Source organism: Bombus vosnesenskii, unplaced genomic scaffold, assembly GCF_011952255.1.
Source record: "Bombus vosnesenskii isolate JDL3184/JDL3185 unplaced genomic scaffold, Bvos_JDL3184-5_v1.1 scf7180000013888, whole genome shotgun sequence".
Lineage (NCBI taxonomy): Eukaryota > Metazoa > Arthropoda > Insecta > Hymenoptera > Apidae > Bombus > Bombus vosnesenskii.
Window position 1 is genome coordinate 29,385 of NW_022883267.1, and position 16,900 is coordinate 46,284.

At 39.5% G+C, this 16,900-nt stretch overlaps 1 protein-coding gene across 5 annotated transcripts in view; it reads left to right on the plus strand.

Annotated features, from left to right (window-relative positions):
- LOC117239203 (dystroglycan-like) overlaps positions 1-16,900 on the plus strand; it is a 63,394-nt gene that overhangs the window by 26,483 nt on the left and 20,011 nt on the right. The window contains exon 1 of one of the 5 annotated variants that reach the window (XM_033504621.1): positions 12,370-12,391. The exons of 3 other annotated variants lie outside the window; for them this stretch is intronic. The gene's annotated coding sequence lies outside the window, so the exon portion shown is untranslated. Of the gene's footprint in view, positions 1-12,369; positions 12,392-16,675; positions 16,695-16,900 lie in introns of those variants that run through there. One more of the 5 variants, XM_033504623.1, reaches the window with a different exon arrangement.

Below are 16,900 nucleotides of genomic sequence, written 5' to 3' on the forward strand. Positions count from 1 at the left end.
TTTGCGATTTCCTATAACAAGGCGCGACCGTCGCGATTACATTGCACAGATTTGAAACGAATCCGAAAATCGGAATAAATGTTACACAATATTCTAAATAGTTCAGTAGTAAATATTTAGACGATCAATTATTCATTATTCAACGAGACCTTGTAACTTCCCTACACGTATCGAAATTGGATTCAAATTTTACCAATACAATCACGATAGTCGCATCTCGTTACAGGCTTAATGAAATTTTAATGTATTTTACATAATGCACACCATACACACATTTGCAGATCGATTCGAAATTTCACTGACGCAATACAAATCATTTTTATAACACATCCACTAATATTGACTTGGCAACTAAGTGACTGCGGATTTTGTCAATACCATCTAATGACAAAATCCGCAGTCGCTTAGTTGCCAATCCAATAGATTCGTAATATTTCGCGGTAAATGCGTTCACGTACTCTCACGAACCACACGCATAAATGCCCACTGTTGAGAATTATAATGCGTGGTTAGCACGTGACATTTAGAAAGATCGCAAGTGTGACTTTTTGCCAGCTTCAGCGACAAAGCGAGTGTATTCGTCACACGCGAGACAAATCAAGTTGAATCAGCGTTGATCAGCGGAGTAAGTCGCTGCTGAATCCGGAATAAGGTTAACGACAGTATTTATCGGGTCGTTACGTGGCATTCACGCAGTCGTTGGCGGAGCACCTGCGGCGTTTCCTTAGACAGGTACAATGTCAACGTTTTTCACTGCGATTACGCTTGAATCAACACGGCCAGACGCTTATCGCGCCCTCGAGATTAGAAGGCGAAAGTCAAACAGATAATTGAAACGTCTGATATAATGTTTCTCGCAGCGTAAATTGCGCTTCAACTCGCCGAGGAATTTAATACGCCCCCGCGCCATAGAGGCGGAAACCGTGGTCGATAGTTGGCAACGTGAGATACGACAGGGTTAAGCTCGGATCAATGAGACCTCCGTAGAGACCATCGCGGATCTTTTGGGTCTGCTGGCGAGAATTCGAGATCGAAGGAATCTAATATAGGAAATCTTCTACAGAATGAAAACGCGAGGTTTCAGAAAGATCAATGAATTTTTAAGCTAGATATATTACAGTAGAGGTCTTTTTCGAACGCAAAGCGTTGTTGGCTAAGTGATTAGCACACCTGCTTTCAAGTCTGAGGTGATCAGTTCGATCTCTAATTGGTTTGGAAAAATTTTCTTTGTATTTCTCCCAGTATTTTCTACTTCTAATTACTCGTACAAACGCAAACTCGATTTGCAGTAACCTCGCTTCTTTAAGACTCGACGAAATTCCAAAAGAATTGCTAGAATACCGTGTTCCACCTAATAGACGTTTCAGAAGAACAGGTTTCGATAAAAGTGAGGGAGTTTTCCATATCGGGCAAGAGTCTCGTTTCCTTTGAAATTCACATAGTAGAAAGTTTAACTAGAAACGCGGAAGATAGAAAAATGAATATTCGTTGAAAATCTCGAAAAATGTATACTACTAACAATGACGAAGAGATATAAAACAAAAATCAAAAGGGTGTGTTATATATTCGAATGAATAAAAATAATGCGAGATACAGCAACGAGAAACGGAGTACAAAAAGCCGCCTAATTTTTAACAGAGAAACGAAAAAGAATAAAACAGAGAAGAGACCATCGAGAATTTCAAAAATGTCGAATTAAAACGTGTCCCTAAAATGATCCGAACTAATGAAAAATATGTTTGTTACAAAAATCCATCGATCAACCAGAGAAAGTCGAAGAAGCAAGTACCGTGTAGCACAAACGAGTGCACATCGACATCCCAAGGTTATTTATTAACGAAGTAAAAGCGATTTGTATCAATGCTATCGTATATATCGTTGTCGTAACGCGATTTGTACAAGTTTATCGCGTAGGCGAGCAAACGTCGCGATTGATCACGTAATAGAAGGTTTAAACGGCATTCGAGAAATGCTGAAAAACGACATGCAGTTCGTTTTATCGACTCGTTCCGTGCAATAATTATATGTGCGTGGATCGTACGCGTGTTGCTCCGGTTAATGTTGACGGGACTCTCTGAGCTTACAACTGACACAACTGCAGCCACTAATTTCGTAATACGAGACTACTACGCGCGTCTGGTGTGAATAGGCGAAGTTATTGCTTGCCCGAACAATCGATGGCCTGTTCCTGCTCATACGATTTTCCTGTCTTCATTCTCTTCGCTAAAGCGCGATTTAGATCTTTCATCTGTATGCTCGCGCTTGTTTGCTTTCAAGAACATCTCTGTTCCCTGCTTTTTCTTCGCCCCTTTTCCTCACCCAAGTAATTTATAGCCACGGTATATACACAAGGTCGATGTTTCTCCGGGATTTCTTGTTCAGGGACAAAATTGATCGCGTCGACTATTTAAATATCCCGGGCGGAATTTATTTTTAACTCTGGATTAAGAAGCAATGGTATTTTTCGGGCTTCTGTTCCTTGTACGTTCTTTTTCAATACGCTGTCAGTGTCATATTTGCGATGAAGGGATAAGAGGATCGGAGATTTACCAGCTGTGAACGATCTTCCTGACACATCGCGGAGAAGAATCGCAGGATCGTGAACCAATCAGAGGCAGATCATTCCCGCCGAGATACGATGGTGAACAAAAAGAAAGTTCGTAAGATACGAAGAGTAAAACGACGTGAGAACTTTACAAAGTGAATTTACGTTTAATAGCGGCAATGAATAAATGTGATATACAACGCGGAATAGTTACCAATATGCTAAGAAATTTTTCGTTAGTTAGAAGTTATACGCTGACGTTCGTAGCGTATTAATTTATTCGTCACCGTATAATCTCAATTCGACACAATCTGTACGATGGAATTTAAATTTGAAAAATCAGCCCGCTCAAGCGATCTTCCTCTTCGCACGACTGCGTTAAAACAAGCCGAAAGCAGCGTTATAAAGTTATAAGGAAAAACTTGATAAAAGAGGAAGTAGCGAAACTTGGTTCGAGTAGCAATTACGGACGAAGTTAGGTTTAAAGTTCATTCACCCTGTGCCTGGGAGTTCAGCTCTCGGCAGGAAACACAAAGCTCGACACCGGGCGACGAAAATCGTAATTCGAGCGTGTTGAGGCGCACGAGTCCGCCGTCTGATGCGAGCATAGATGGCCGAGCACACAAGCTCCGGATTCCCAGCGAGATTATATCAAGCGACCTATTCTAATTCGTGGCCTCGTGATCACAGGAAGAGCCGGTCGATCTCTGTGAACGGTCAAGAACGTCCCAACTAATCCCTTCTTTATGCTGCTCTTTGTAAAGATAGGCTTTGTAAATTAAAGTAAAGGTAAGCGGAGTCTGCGCGAATATCTCGCCAGAAAATCTCAATTACCTATGTATTACGCTGTACACGCTCGTTCATAAGCGTTAGAATATATTTTGCTTTCATAGAAAACGCGTAACTGTTGAGTTGGCAACTAAGTGATTGCAGATTTTGTCAATAGATGGTATTGACAAACCCGCAATCACTTAGTTGCCAACACAACAGTTCAAATTATCGGACAACCCATCGATCGATCGGTATTTTATTTTTATCCCTCGCAAATGGTACATTTATTTGCGAAACAGCGGCGCAGTCATGCAGCATTACGGTTCTGACTGTGGCTAAAAAGTACACGGATTTTCCTTCCGAAATTTCATTTTCAGAAATCGTTCTGCATACACAAACGTCAAGATATTTGCGATTACGGACAAATCTTAAATCAAAGATTTAAGCGCCACTCTTCTTCCAAATTTCCCGCATGATATTTCATGCAAATCATTCTGTATATAAGTATCAAGATTCTCGACAAACTTTGGTCGTTAATCGCAGTCATTATTTAGATTTTCAGCATTAACCACAGTCACGAAAAAAATGATCAACGACCAGTGGCTATGGTTATCGCTAAGGAAAGGCGAAAGGGTTAATAACGCGAGAGCAGGAAGAGAGAACGCGCGTTTAATATCGATTCGATCGGAGAGCGTACGGGTCGCGCGGAGTGCGTCGCGACGCGCCGCGTCGCGCCGTCCGGCAATCGCTTTTTGCCTCTTTTAATCGGTCCCGTACGCCGACACACCGCCTCCAATCGATACTATTTCGCGTGTAACACACGATTGGGTGGAAAACGTGTGCGTTTGGTCCCGCTGTCTGCGTGACCCGGCCAAGATTTTCATAAATTTTTTGGCAAATATTTGCCAGCCGGCTGGACCGCGTGTAGCCAGATTTTTGTAGAAATAGACACGGCGTTGTGTAGTTTTTATCTTCTCTTTCGTTTTGCCGCTTCTCAGCGGTTCTCATTGCAGCAGGAATTTACCGTAACTCGATGCTCGACCGGCAAACGCGTTCACAGTAAATTCTCGTTACGATACGATGATCAGGCAATCTCCTATTTCGATTAAAATAATAGAGGCGGTTGAATAATTATAACACTGATTTTACAACTTAAATATGTTGAATTTTGGATCTTAATAGCGGAAATAATGGTATAGGAACATTAAATTTACACTTAGAATTTATATTAGAATAGTTATATATTTATTTGATAAACGATTTCAAAGATATTCACCGATACACATTCAGCACTTTCTTTGTCTCACCTTCTTCCATACCAGACTGTTAACCGAACAGTTTACATTCCTTTGTTTTCTAGACACCGCGCACTCACATACTTGCACACACTGATATTCACATACAAGTATCACTATTACGCAGCTAACCTACCACATAAAATTATACATATCTCGATAAAATATACTCTTCATTCCAACAACTTTTCCTCGAAGAATATAAGATGAAGAGCGACTGATAAATTGAAATGTTTTTATATTCGAAGGGATGATAGCAAGTGAGTTATGTTCTGTGACGGCGGTATTTATGCGGAACTAGTGATAGGTGCTGGTCGTCTCTTCTTCTTGGTCCAACTTCGCGACTTGAAAGATGTTTTGTAGCAATTAAGGGCCTTGACGATAAAGTAAAAATGCTTAATTTTATGTCAGTTGCTTAGGATCATTGCGGTCCGACTATTTGTACAGCTGATGGCCGTCTTGACCGAGGGATGAACTTTTGTATATTTGATTTAACAGCCAGACTACTCTACTCTTGCCAATTTCGACTTCTGTCAATTTCTAGTTTTTGATACATCAGTGGTTAATAAGAATCGATCTTAAATCCTGCCAAGACAAGTTACTTGTCGGTTCATTTACCGCAAAATGATATGAATAATAGGAAATCCCAAAGGAAATTTCAAAAACACTACTTGCAATATCGTCAATTTTGTCCACTCGTCAATTAGCGCAGTTTGTCGATAGTTCGTATCGTGAATTGCTATGGTCAATGCTTATCTGAGAAAATGTGTGTGTTCGCGTAAGGTGTTTGTGTTTTTATTAGATCTCTATCCGTACATAATCAAACATCTGATATAAAGAATCTACAGACGTCTATAAAAATCTTTGTACATTCTATGGAGTGGAAGGTTACTTTTATCCGAGCAACGTGTTACAAATTTTCGTTGTAAAGTTAACGCATTTTATACGAAGAATTTACGCTGAAACCTCTTTTACAGCTGCTTCGCGCTTGTCACTACGTACATATGTTATTGCGCTGGGCCTTATTTCATTAAAAAGATATCACGTTCGTAAGACACGTGAGGATTTTTCTGAGTAACCGTAAATGTAACAAACCAGAAATTTCTTAAACGAGTCACTATTTTCGGGATGCTACCAGTGTGCAAGCGTACTACGAGCAAGTGGCTGCTCGGTTCTTCCGAGAATCTTCTTCCAACGAGCAACTCCATCCAAACGTAATCAAACTCCAGTGACCACTTGAAGACTGGCGTTTCCTCGCGACGTTTGTTCAAGACTCTGAGTTTTCCATTTAAACCTGGCAACATTCTCGGCGGTATTCGTCCTACTTCTCTCAAAAGCCAAGCAATTTTTCTCTACTGAAATTACATTCTCTGTTCGACGTTCGCAAACTTTCTTCCCCGTCTTCCTTCTCGTCGTCGTTGCGCTAGTACAGGTCGCGCTAATCATGTTCCATTCTACGAAACCAATGATCGGGTGTGTTTCGAATACGCGTCTGAAACGGCGGACGAAAAGCGGCGCGAACGACAGAGATGCCTTCGCGTTTAATTGGAATTTCGACGGGGCACGATCACGCGGCCGCAATTTGGAGGCGGCTCGCGGCGGAAACGCAATTTCCCCCAAGTGATCTCCCCCCGTGTCTTTATTATCACGGTGTGCCCTACATATCGTTCGATAATTGCAATGCAAATGAGGCATTTGCATGCAGGCATAATACGCCGTAGGTGATTTGCATACGCAGGGAAAACCATTCGTATGCGCCGCGTAAAAAACGCTGCTAACTTTTTCAGCCGGCAGAAGCGTCCTCGTAATGATTAACCGTGAATCGACGACTTGCTTTCTCCCTTTTGTCTTAACTTTCGTAAAATGGCCAGAAATTTGGCATCGCTTCTCGGTACAGCGAATCTTCTGTTGATTTTGTTATAGTAACAAAATGATGATAATGTGTTTTATTTCGATAGATTAAACAGATTTTTCTGACAAATTTTTCCTTCCTTTATAGGACAGTGGTAATTCCAGTTTTCATCAACGATACATATTTTTGCACACGTTTATGAACAAGTAGCTTTCTTTGTTTCGTGCGGTTCGCGAAGAATTTAGACTTTTAACGCGATAGGATGGTAAGTTAATTTTGTAACTTCCTGTAATATATCCGCTGATAGATCGATGGTAAAAAAATGGACATCCAGTGGGTATGGAAGAACGCGAAGAGCGCTGGAAAAATCGGAAATGTAATAAAGTTATCTTGCAATTGTCCTTTTGAAAGAACGATAGCCGTATCCGAGTTAAGGCTTTGAAAGAATCGAGTTACGGCTGTCATTAATATTTCACGCGAAGAATGGTCAGAGTTTGAAATTCCGCTATTCTACGGGGACCGATTTATCGCTTTATCTGGAACAAAAGAAGGAAAGAAATGAGAAAAAAAAATGGCGAGAACGAAGGATTTCCATCGATTTATTCACTGTTTCATTATTTTACTACCTTCATCGAGGATTTTATCACATAATTTTACCGAGTTCGCTCTTTTCGAGAAAGTTTCCTTCTCGCGATTAATATTGGGTTGGCAACTAAGTGGTTGCGGATTTTGTCATTAGGTGGTATTGACAAAATCCGCAACCACTTAGTTGCCATGCCAATATTTCTACCGAAAATTTCATTCTAATAAGAAGGATATGTTAAAGCGTGCAGCTGATTTCCACGTGTTAATTAGTGCTGAGAATTATGCATCTTAATTGCGAAAATAAAAGTAAAGGAACACTAAGGTTACACTTAGAATTCATATTAAAATGGTTTTAGATTTATTTAATAAACGATTTCCAGGATCTTCGTCGATACACATTTGCACGCGCCTCAGCACTCTCTTTGTCTCGCCATCTTCCATTCTCTAGAGTCAAACATACGATAAACAATTATTATCCAAGTTATAGTACCACGCCAGAATAATTTACTTATAATTCTCAATGAGAATTGATTGTAAAATTCTCCCAAATAAGAAAAAAAAATCTTCCATACCACACCGCCAACGGAACGGTTACATTCATCTGTTTCTTCGAGACGCACAAGACGTTTCACATAGGTGTGTCGCTACTACGTGGCTAATTTAGTTTAGCACACAAAATTATACATATCTCAATAATTAATATTTGACAAATGTTTTTTCGACCACTGCGAACGAAGCGAAACGTTAACAACGGCATTGACGTGTCGAAGGTTGAAAAATCTCCTTTAGACTTACTGTTAGTCTAGCGAAGGTTAGTCACTCCTGCGTAATCTCATTGTGGACACCGAAAAACAGGCTGACTCAAGTTTACCGTGGGTATTAAAGTGACACGGTCGTCGAGTAAATCGTTAGTCTCTTTGCAACCGTCGATAGACTGAAGTTGAAATCTTCCATTTTCCTTTGAGTATTGCCTATCGAAGAGGGACAAAGTGGCTGAGTTGTGAGAGTTTGGTGTCGTACGCAATAAAGTTCATTAAAGAAGTACACAGGTAAATGAATAAAGGATAAACTAGAATATTAGCGGAGATTCGATAACTAAAGTCAAGGCGATTACAGATTTTGCCAGATTCTAATATCCAATGAGCTTAGCCAGAAAGAAAATTTAACGCCAACTCGATTCAAACTTGATAGTCGTAATCATTTACGGAATTAAACGAGCGCTATCATCACTGAACATTTTCTATGTCCATTGCACGAAGGAATTAGATTTCAGGAAATTACATTTTCAAACTTACGCATATATTTGTGCTTACTTCGCATCGATGAAAAAAGTCACTTGAGAAACAAAAGACAAAAAGAAACCTGCAATCTCGAAACCTGTCGATCTTCTCCCCTTCCTATCATCAGTCTTATTCCAATCTGCCCGCAAAATATCACGTTTCGTCGAACAACTCAAACCTTAATAACATTTTAGCAAATCGTCTTCCGTTTTCGACTTCACTTGAGGGGGAAAAAAGGAACATGGTCGATCATCGTAGAATTACACATATGCTCACATGTTGCTTGTATCGTAAAAGACTGGGAATCGCGACTAGGAATCGCGACTAGGGCATCGACTGCAGTCAGCCTTGGCGCACTTCCGCTCGGCGCCCTCGCTCTCTGTCGGACGTCTGACTGTTGTTGGCCGATTTTGCACGCGTGCACCGGCACGGCTGCACCTGGCGCGGCGCAAACACGCGTCGATAAAGCTCTTGTTTGCGAAACGGCAACGCGAGGTGCTTGACACGCGAGCTATGCGAGTCCGATCGACGATACGAGGTCTCTATTCCTTTCTGACTATGTACCGCGATCTTTCTTTTTTTTTTCCCCTCTTCACGGTGGAACGAACCGGTATTCAACTAGCTACGGAACTGCGGGGGAACTGTGAGTGACTTTAGATCGTGGCTCGAGCATATTAAAACGTTGACATGTTCGCGAGACTGCAGAGAAAGGTCGAGGGCTCTTATAAATAAAATATCTATGCGCGTTCTTTACGTAATATGTTTCATTTATCATTGTGAAATCCAGGAAAATCGAAGTTTTGTCGTTTCCTTTGCGTGTAATACTTGAGAGATAAAGAACACGAGGAATTTTAAATATTTGAGGCGTATGTGTGTGTCTCGTCTGTGATTCTTGTAGATGCTGTAGATGTGTCGTTGATGGGGTATACTGTTATTTTTCTTCTAATTTAGGTGCGTCGAAGAAAAATCGAACTCCGGTCGCCGGGATTTGAACCCGGGCTCCGAACGTTCGTAACCTAAGGCGCTAACCACTGCGCTACCGTCGTCCGACACTTTTTTTTTTTTTTTTTTAAGCTGTTTATTTAAAACCCAATATACAATTTTGAATACATTATAGTGTTCACAATAAACGGTGAATTTATATAATGGTATCTTAGGCAGAGGTACCGATACGCAACGGTACTACGTAGCCATGCTGTAATATGTTGTTGACGCTTTACATTTTTCGTGTTGGATATATCTTTTGGTTTAAGCCGCTGGAGGAGCGGAGCTTCTATGTGATTTTGTTCTTACTTGTTGTTTTTGTCCTGGAAACTGGGTCGCAAAACAGGACGCTTCGGTAGTATATTTCCGTCGTCCGACACTAGTTAGTGTCGAGTGATGGTATTTACTGTTGAGTGTCGCCACATATTTTTACGAATTTTCAATAGCGAAATGACGCTAGAAACTAAATAACGACGTGTTTCGTTCGATAAATGTTATAATAAGTTTCCTGTAATTGCATATATCAATGGTCCGGTATCCGATGCTACAGTCACGAAGTTGTCGATTCCCCTAGGCCACGATGTAGTATAATACCATGAAGAGCCCAATTTATGGTACCCTCAAGTGTTATGTCTCATTATAATGCTGTCCTGTGGCACGCAAGAGCATCTTCAAGTATTTACGAGTTTCTATCCGTAAGCTTAATTTTTTTTTTTTATTTGGAAGAATTTTACAATCAATTCTCATTGAGAATTATAAGTAAATTATTCTAGCGTGGCACTATAACGTGAATAATTAGATTTAAACATTAGATTCAGCTAGAATCAAACATACGATAATCGTTTATTATTCACGTTATAGTGGCACACCAGAATAATTTACTTATAATTCTCAATGAGAATTGATTGTAAAATTCTTCCAAATAAAAAAAAAAAAATAAGGCTTACGGATAGAAACTCGTAAATACTCGAGAGCGCTCGTACGTGCCATAGGGTAATGTCTTTTTAGCGTGCTTTTTAGCGTATCTGATCCGGCGTGTGAAGTAATTGAGTAACTAATGGGTTTTGGTGGTTGTTAACTCTTATGTTGTATCTATTACTGAATTTGGATATTTCTTCTTTAACTGTGGGTATCTTAAGGTCGCGATGTATTGTTTCGTTGGTAACATACCATCTATTAAGAATCTTAGAGTTTTTGATTGGAATCTTTGAAGAATTTCTATGTTGCAATTACTCGCTGTTCCCCATAGTTGGATCCCATAGATCGAAACAGGCTTTAATATGGCTTTATATAGCATTATTTTACTCTGCACGCTTAAGTTGCAACGTCTGACAATGAGCCAGTAGAATTTTTTAAATTTTGATTTAAGTTGTTTGGATTTATCTACGATGTCATGCACAGATATCTGACTGAATCTTTCTTTGGAATTGCAATATTATTTATGGTCACTTGTGAGCAGGATTGTTTTCGCAGCGTGAAAGTTATATGACCTTTTATTTTCATTTATTTTGCAGTGCCATTTGTGGAACCATAGCCCTAGAAATTTTGAACGATCGTCTTTTCCCATATCCTCTTTTTTTCACACGAAACAATGTGTTTAATTCCGAATCAAATTGAGTAGAAGTTAATTTACGCGATCTAACGTATAAATCGTTGATATTTCTCTTGGAATATTCTTCTCTCTAATTACACAACGATACCTCGAGATATCTGTAATTGAATTGGCTATGAATTTGCAAATTGCTTTCGTTAAATTCCCAACGAAAGAGGATTATGCGGATGTTTACACAATGCACGAAGGGATATAGATTTCTAGTTTGGAAGTAGAAGATAGAATTCTCCAATACGTGTTAATTATCGGAATTACCCCCAATCACGTTTGCCAGTTTTCCTATAGCGAGTCTCGTACGACTCATTTCCCATTGGTTTGCTTGCTTTACACAGCAACCGGCCTCGTTGTTCGATCAATCCGCGTAACCTTTGAGCCAGAACAATGGCGCATTGAATGGCATCATACTCCACGACGTTCTTGTCGTCGGTGAATCAAAGTGAATCGCGTTCTGAAATAAGCAGCTCGCTGACAATACCTCGAACCCCGTGCACAGCGTTCCTCGCCTCGGATACAACTGGCTACGCTTCCACTTTTGTCGTTCGAGTGGCACGAACTGACTCCATAAATATTTCCCTTTGGTCTGGTAATATCCTTCCTTGATTAACCACCGCCACTTTTATGCCACACTTTTCATTTCATTAATAATTACAGCGAAGCCCGTGCTTCCGCTATGGGCAGGAATTATAGGATTATTTTTACATCGGTACACCGTTGCGTTATTTTTGGAAAAAGTCAGCTTATGTTTGTACGAGAGAAAGGTAGTTTTAATATTGGATAAAAATATAATTATTTAACAGTTTGAGCGCCAGAAAACAGGGTAGAAAAATCGCGAACACCGCGATAGTCTTAATCGATTGCGAAGAGAAACAAGCGGCACAATAACGCTCGTCATATTTGTTATTTTTATGAAATACATCTATGTTATTATATATACGTACTATTAGTTTATAAATATTTCAAGTTTTGTTGAGTAAAAATTATTGAGAAGATAAGAGTGAAATACGAAATATCGTCAGTCGTCCGTAACGTTTAAATGTACTGGCACTTTTCCACACAAAATCTAAACTTGCGACTCAAACGGATATGCATTATAGTATCGTGGACAGATTGTCTAAAAAATATCGGCTGAACTATGAACAATGTTGCGAGAAATCCTAAATCTAAAATTCGGCGGGTCTAAAGGGTCGGGAAATTTCGATGGGCCAAGCGGGGTCCATCAATGTGTCGTCGGTTCTTCAGTCGAATATTTACGCGGAAGAAGGTGCACGTGATCGGTTACAGAATACGTACGTGGTGAGAGTATGAGAAAAGACAAAGAGATGCTTAAGGGACAAAGACGAATTAATCGGCAGTCGTTAACTAAGAGTCGAGTTGCGAGGAGTTGTTAGTTGAGAGTCGAGTTGCGAGGAGTCGAGAGTTGAATGGAGAGAGAGTTGCTGAGTTGTTACGAGTTGTAAACTATTAGTTGTGAGTTGTGAGTTGTGAATTATCCATTTAATTGTCTTAGTTATAGTACATTACTGTATTTAGTTCACGTTAAACAACCATCGTTTCCTGTTTAATCCACTGTAAATAGATCCGTCTATCGATCAATTTGTCACATAGGATAGAAATCATTGGAAATCCTAATTTCTAATATTTCTGAATAAATAATCCTACATGTATATATATTAGGTTGTCCGAGAAGTATCTTTCTTTTACTGATTCGTCTTTTGCAACGATGCATCTTTATACAAACATGAAACCTAATCTGTCGAACGTTGTGATCTTTATTTTGATAGAACAAAATGTAATTTGATAAAATAATATAAAATGGAAAATGTAGTGCGTCCATTATTTCTTCATAAAACGAAAGAAACTTTTTGGACGACCTAATATATATATTGTAACGTATAAGGATTCTTTTTCGTTCAGTTTATTTTATTTACAGCGGTTGTTTAATTATTCGAACGATACTAATTAGTGAAACATAACTGGACCGATTTTTTCAATACATCCACTCTTCGCAGGATTTTGGAATGTTCGTGACCTCAGTGTCGTGTATTTAAAAGTTCTTATACAATGTGTATCCTGATTCATAAATCTAAGCTTCAGTAGAACAAGTCAGCTCAATATGAAACTTCTCGCGTTCTTCGAGTGTTTCAAACTGTCGTTCGTAGCTCGACGTAGGTAAAAATTACTCAGGAACTAGCTTCACAGCCATCGTCCAACCAGTTTACACACGCGCTCTTCTCTATGTAAATTTTCTTCCTCCAAGATCGTAGTATTAGATCGTCCGAAAAGCTTCTTTCGTTTTATAAGGAAATGGATGCACAACATTTTCCATTTTATATTATTTCATCGAATTACGTATGGTCCATTTTGTTCTATCAAAAAAAGATAACAACGTTCGACAGATTAGGTTTCATGTTTATGTAAAGAAGCGTTGTAAGAGAAGTGTCTGTAAAAGGAAGACACTTTTCCGACAACTTAATACCTGGCGCGATCATACTCTCTTCTTGTACTATTATGTAATTTCAAATACTCGACCATTTCAGCCATCGAACTCGAACATTGACAATAAATACGATAAATAAATAAATAAAAGCTTGTCAAAGTTTCTCGAAACGATATCAAGGTGAAAGACAAACGTTTTCCAAGACGTCGTTTCTTTCAGATTCCTCCAAAGTCTGACACTGTAGCGTTACGCTACTCTCCATACGCGTTGGTCGCTTATAGACTGCACGGTTGTCGCAGACACTACGACCACAGCGTTACAAAAGTTCCTGGCGACGTATGTAAATCCGGACGCAAACTCGATTGTCTCCACCTACGACACAGTCTTCTGGTACTGTTGGCCGTCTTCGATGTTTCCTGGAAGCAGCCAGTAAAACGCGTCGCCCTCTTTTCGATTAACGCGACGAACTCGATTTATACGATCGTTTAAAAGCGAAACCCTATTCGGGATTCGAGCGCGCGCCGGTAAAGACGCGTAATTTATGCCAGTCGATACAACCGTTTTTGTCTGTTTCGATGGATCGTTAGCGCGTTTCCGACCTGCTGATACGAGTGAACGCTGTTTCCGAATTTGGAAAACGAAATGGACGATTTGTACGCGATTAATCTCGCCGTTTCCCCATAGACGCTCGCCACAGGTGTGCCATGTTTTATTTATCACGCGAAGTCGGTAAATCGGTGGTCTATCGATTCTGGTCGCGTTTTCTGATCAGTTTTAAATATCGATATTATCATTTAGTCAGGGTCTATTGGGTTGGCAACTAAGTGATCGCGGACTTCGTCAACACCACCTAATAACAAAATCCGCAATCACTTAGTTGCCATCTAGCAAAGTGATGAGACACGACAAGAAGATTTGTAATTTATTTAGAAAGTGGAAAAATTGCATACAATGCACATAAGATGCAGAAATATCAATTATCTTTTGGAATATTTAACGTACGAGCAAATCTTCGCTGAAGCCCTGTTTATTTCTCTTTTTATTATATTCACAAAAATAAAACGGATCTTCAAATACGAATATAACGATGGAGTAAACGTTTGAACCTAATTTGTCGAAGCTAATTGGTTCGATAACGATTAGCAATTAAGGGTACTTGATTTATGCGCTCGTTAAATGGGATGTGGGTTATCGATGTCGTATGATTTATTTTTTAAGTCGTTGAATGACAATGATACGGCTTATCCGGAAGGCGGGCGGGTCATGGCTGTTTCACAATGCTTCATTGTTGGAAACCGGCATGAATCGCGCTATCGCCTTTACTACAATAAAGTAACGAGGGTCAGAAGTGCATCGCAAACGGGTCAGGGCATCGGTTGCGGAAAAGTGCAACGTGTTTCACAGTTCTACGTGTCTTTGGTATCAGGAGGATCACATTTGGCCGCGAAATGTATCGAGATACTGTTCAATTCCATTTCATCTCGTTTCATTCCATTTCATCTCATTTCGTCGTTCATCTCATGACAGACTATATATCGATGGCGAATTATTAAAACTATTAATCTCGTTGTTAGAAAGGATGTACGTATAGACTCTAAAACATCAAGTAATCATACGCTAAGAGCATTACATCTTCTATAAATAATCCTGTGGACTTAAGATTTTTCCAGTTGCATGAAATCTTCAATTCCGGAGAATGCAGCGGAAGAATTAAATTTTAATAGTATCCTGTGCTAGCGTCAGTTGCATCGTAGTTTATGGTTGCGAAAAACTTGCGGTATCAGGAAAAATGTTACACAATGTGATTTCATTGGCGAAAGTCTACCAACGGATATATAAATAATATTAAAAATTTAGAAAACATTAGTGTGAATTAATAAAACTACCGTGTAAAGGTTCGTTCAATCTAATTTGCAATTTACGTTAGAGCCAGTGACGCTTTATCAAGGAATCCAATATACCTCGTTTGCATCCATCGAGTTAACAGACCGATCAATCGTTCGCAACGCAGCGTTCGTGAGAAATTTTCTACGTGGTAGAAATTGTTGAGAATTTGTTGGAATAAAAAGGATCACGGCGATGGCAGACGGCGTGTATTTACCGCTGAAAACATGGAGCAGCGTCGACTTAACTGTGAGGTCCTCATTGTCCGGCTCGGCCAATTAATGGCACGGTCCTCGACAGACCGAGCAATAAGAGGAAATAAAAATGCAATGAAAGCCTTTATTGACTATCATTGGTCGGCTACTGAATGCATTCGGTCTCGTTCACGAAAACGTTCCATTGTTCCTTTCGTTAAATACCCATGGAACGAGCGACGAAACTGGACCAATGAAAAAGAGAGAAGCTAGCGACTTACGAGCTGAGAAATACAGGCTGCGAATCGTTCGATCGTTCACCGTTAATTTTCATCGATCCGGAGACGATTAGCGCGTGAAATGGCGATCGATCGAACGTGCATTGTTTCGTGCTTCTTATCGGCGTTGGAAATTTCCTTAGCTGAATTAATTTCAAATCTTTCGCAACATCGAAGCATCAGATTCCTTTAATTTCAAACTTGAATCTTAGCGATATTTATGTATCACTTATAGATTTTGTGGATTTTTCGACTGTCTGAATTAGATGGTTAACAGTTCTAACGAAGTAAATGTGGGCAGTTTGTATGTTTTAAAAATACTTTTTAGCGGAAATATCACAAAACTGGCCCGAATCTCCATTCTCCAAGATGTCGACGAAGGTACAACAAAAGTTAATATTAGAGCCGCGAAAATATTTCTTATGCCAGATTTTATATCAATTTTGTTACATTCGATCGCGCTTCGATTTATAGCGTCTTCTTATTTTTACACAATATTTCCTCTTTATGATTTCTGACCTCCTTTCAATGCCTGGCCTTTACCAAAACCAGTTCGCCTGTATAATAAACTAAATAAATAGATGAATAATTCTAGTAGTATGGTGGTATAAATTTTTGCTAGATGAATATACGACCGATTGTTTCTGAATATATGACTGATTGTTTCCGATAAGGCACGTTGCGTGATGAACACGAATCTGTTTCTCTATGATCTAACAACGCGTGACAGTATTTAATGAGCAATCGAACGTGGAACGTGCCGTCACATCGTTCGTACGTGATTCTATACATCATATGAAGCCGCTGTTATCATAACTATTTTTATTTCATTATAGTGGGGGTGTTCATTGAACGAGCTCAGCTATTCCCGTTGGTTTCGCCTTTTTATCAGTTTCCAGTTAGCTTTCTGTGTACTCGCTAGTCTACGCGAATCAGTCAGATAAAAAGCAAAATGTCAACAGTGATTATGCAATAGTGTAAACGCTCGATTATCGAAAAACAATTCAATATCTTCTATATATATATAAAAGTTGCTGAAAGATTATCCAAGTTTATTAGATAATATTAGTCATTTTAAATCATAGTTGTTTTTCATCGCGCACTCCTCTCTTTATCTTGTCATGTTGGACACTTGAACGCTATTTTATGCCGTAAGATTCGCTGTAAAAACTCCAATTTATAA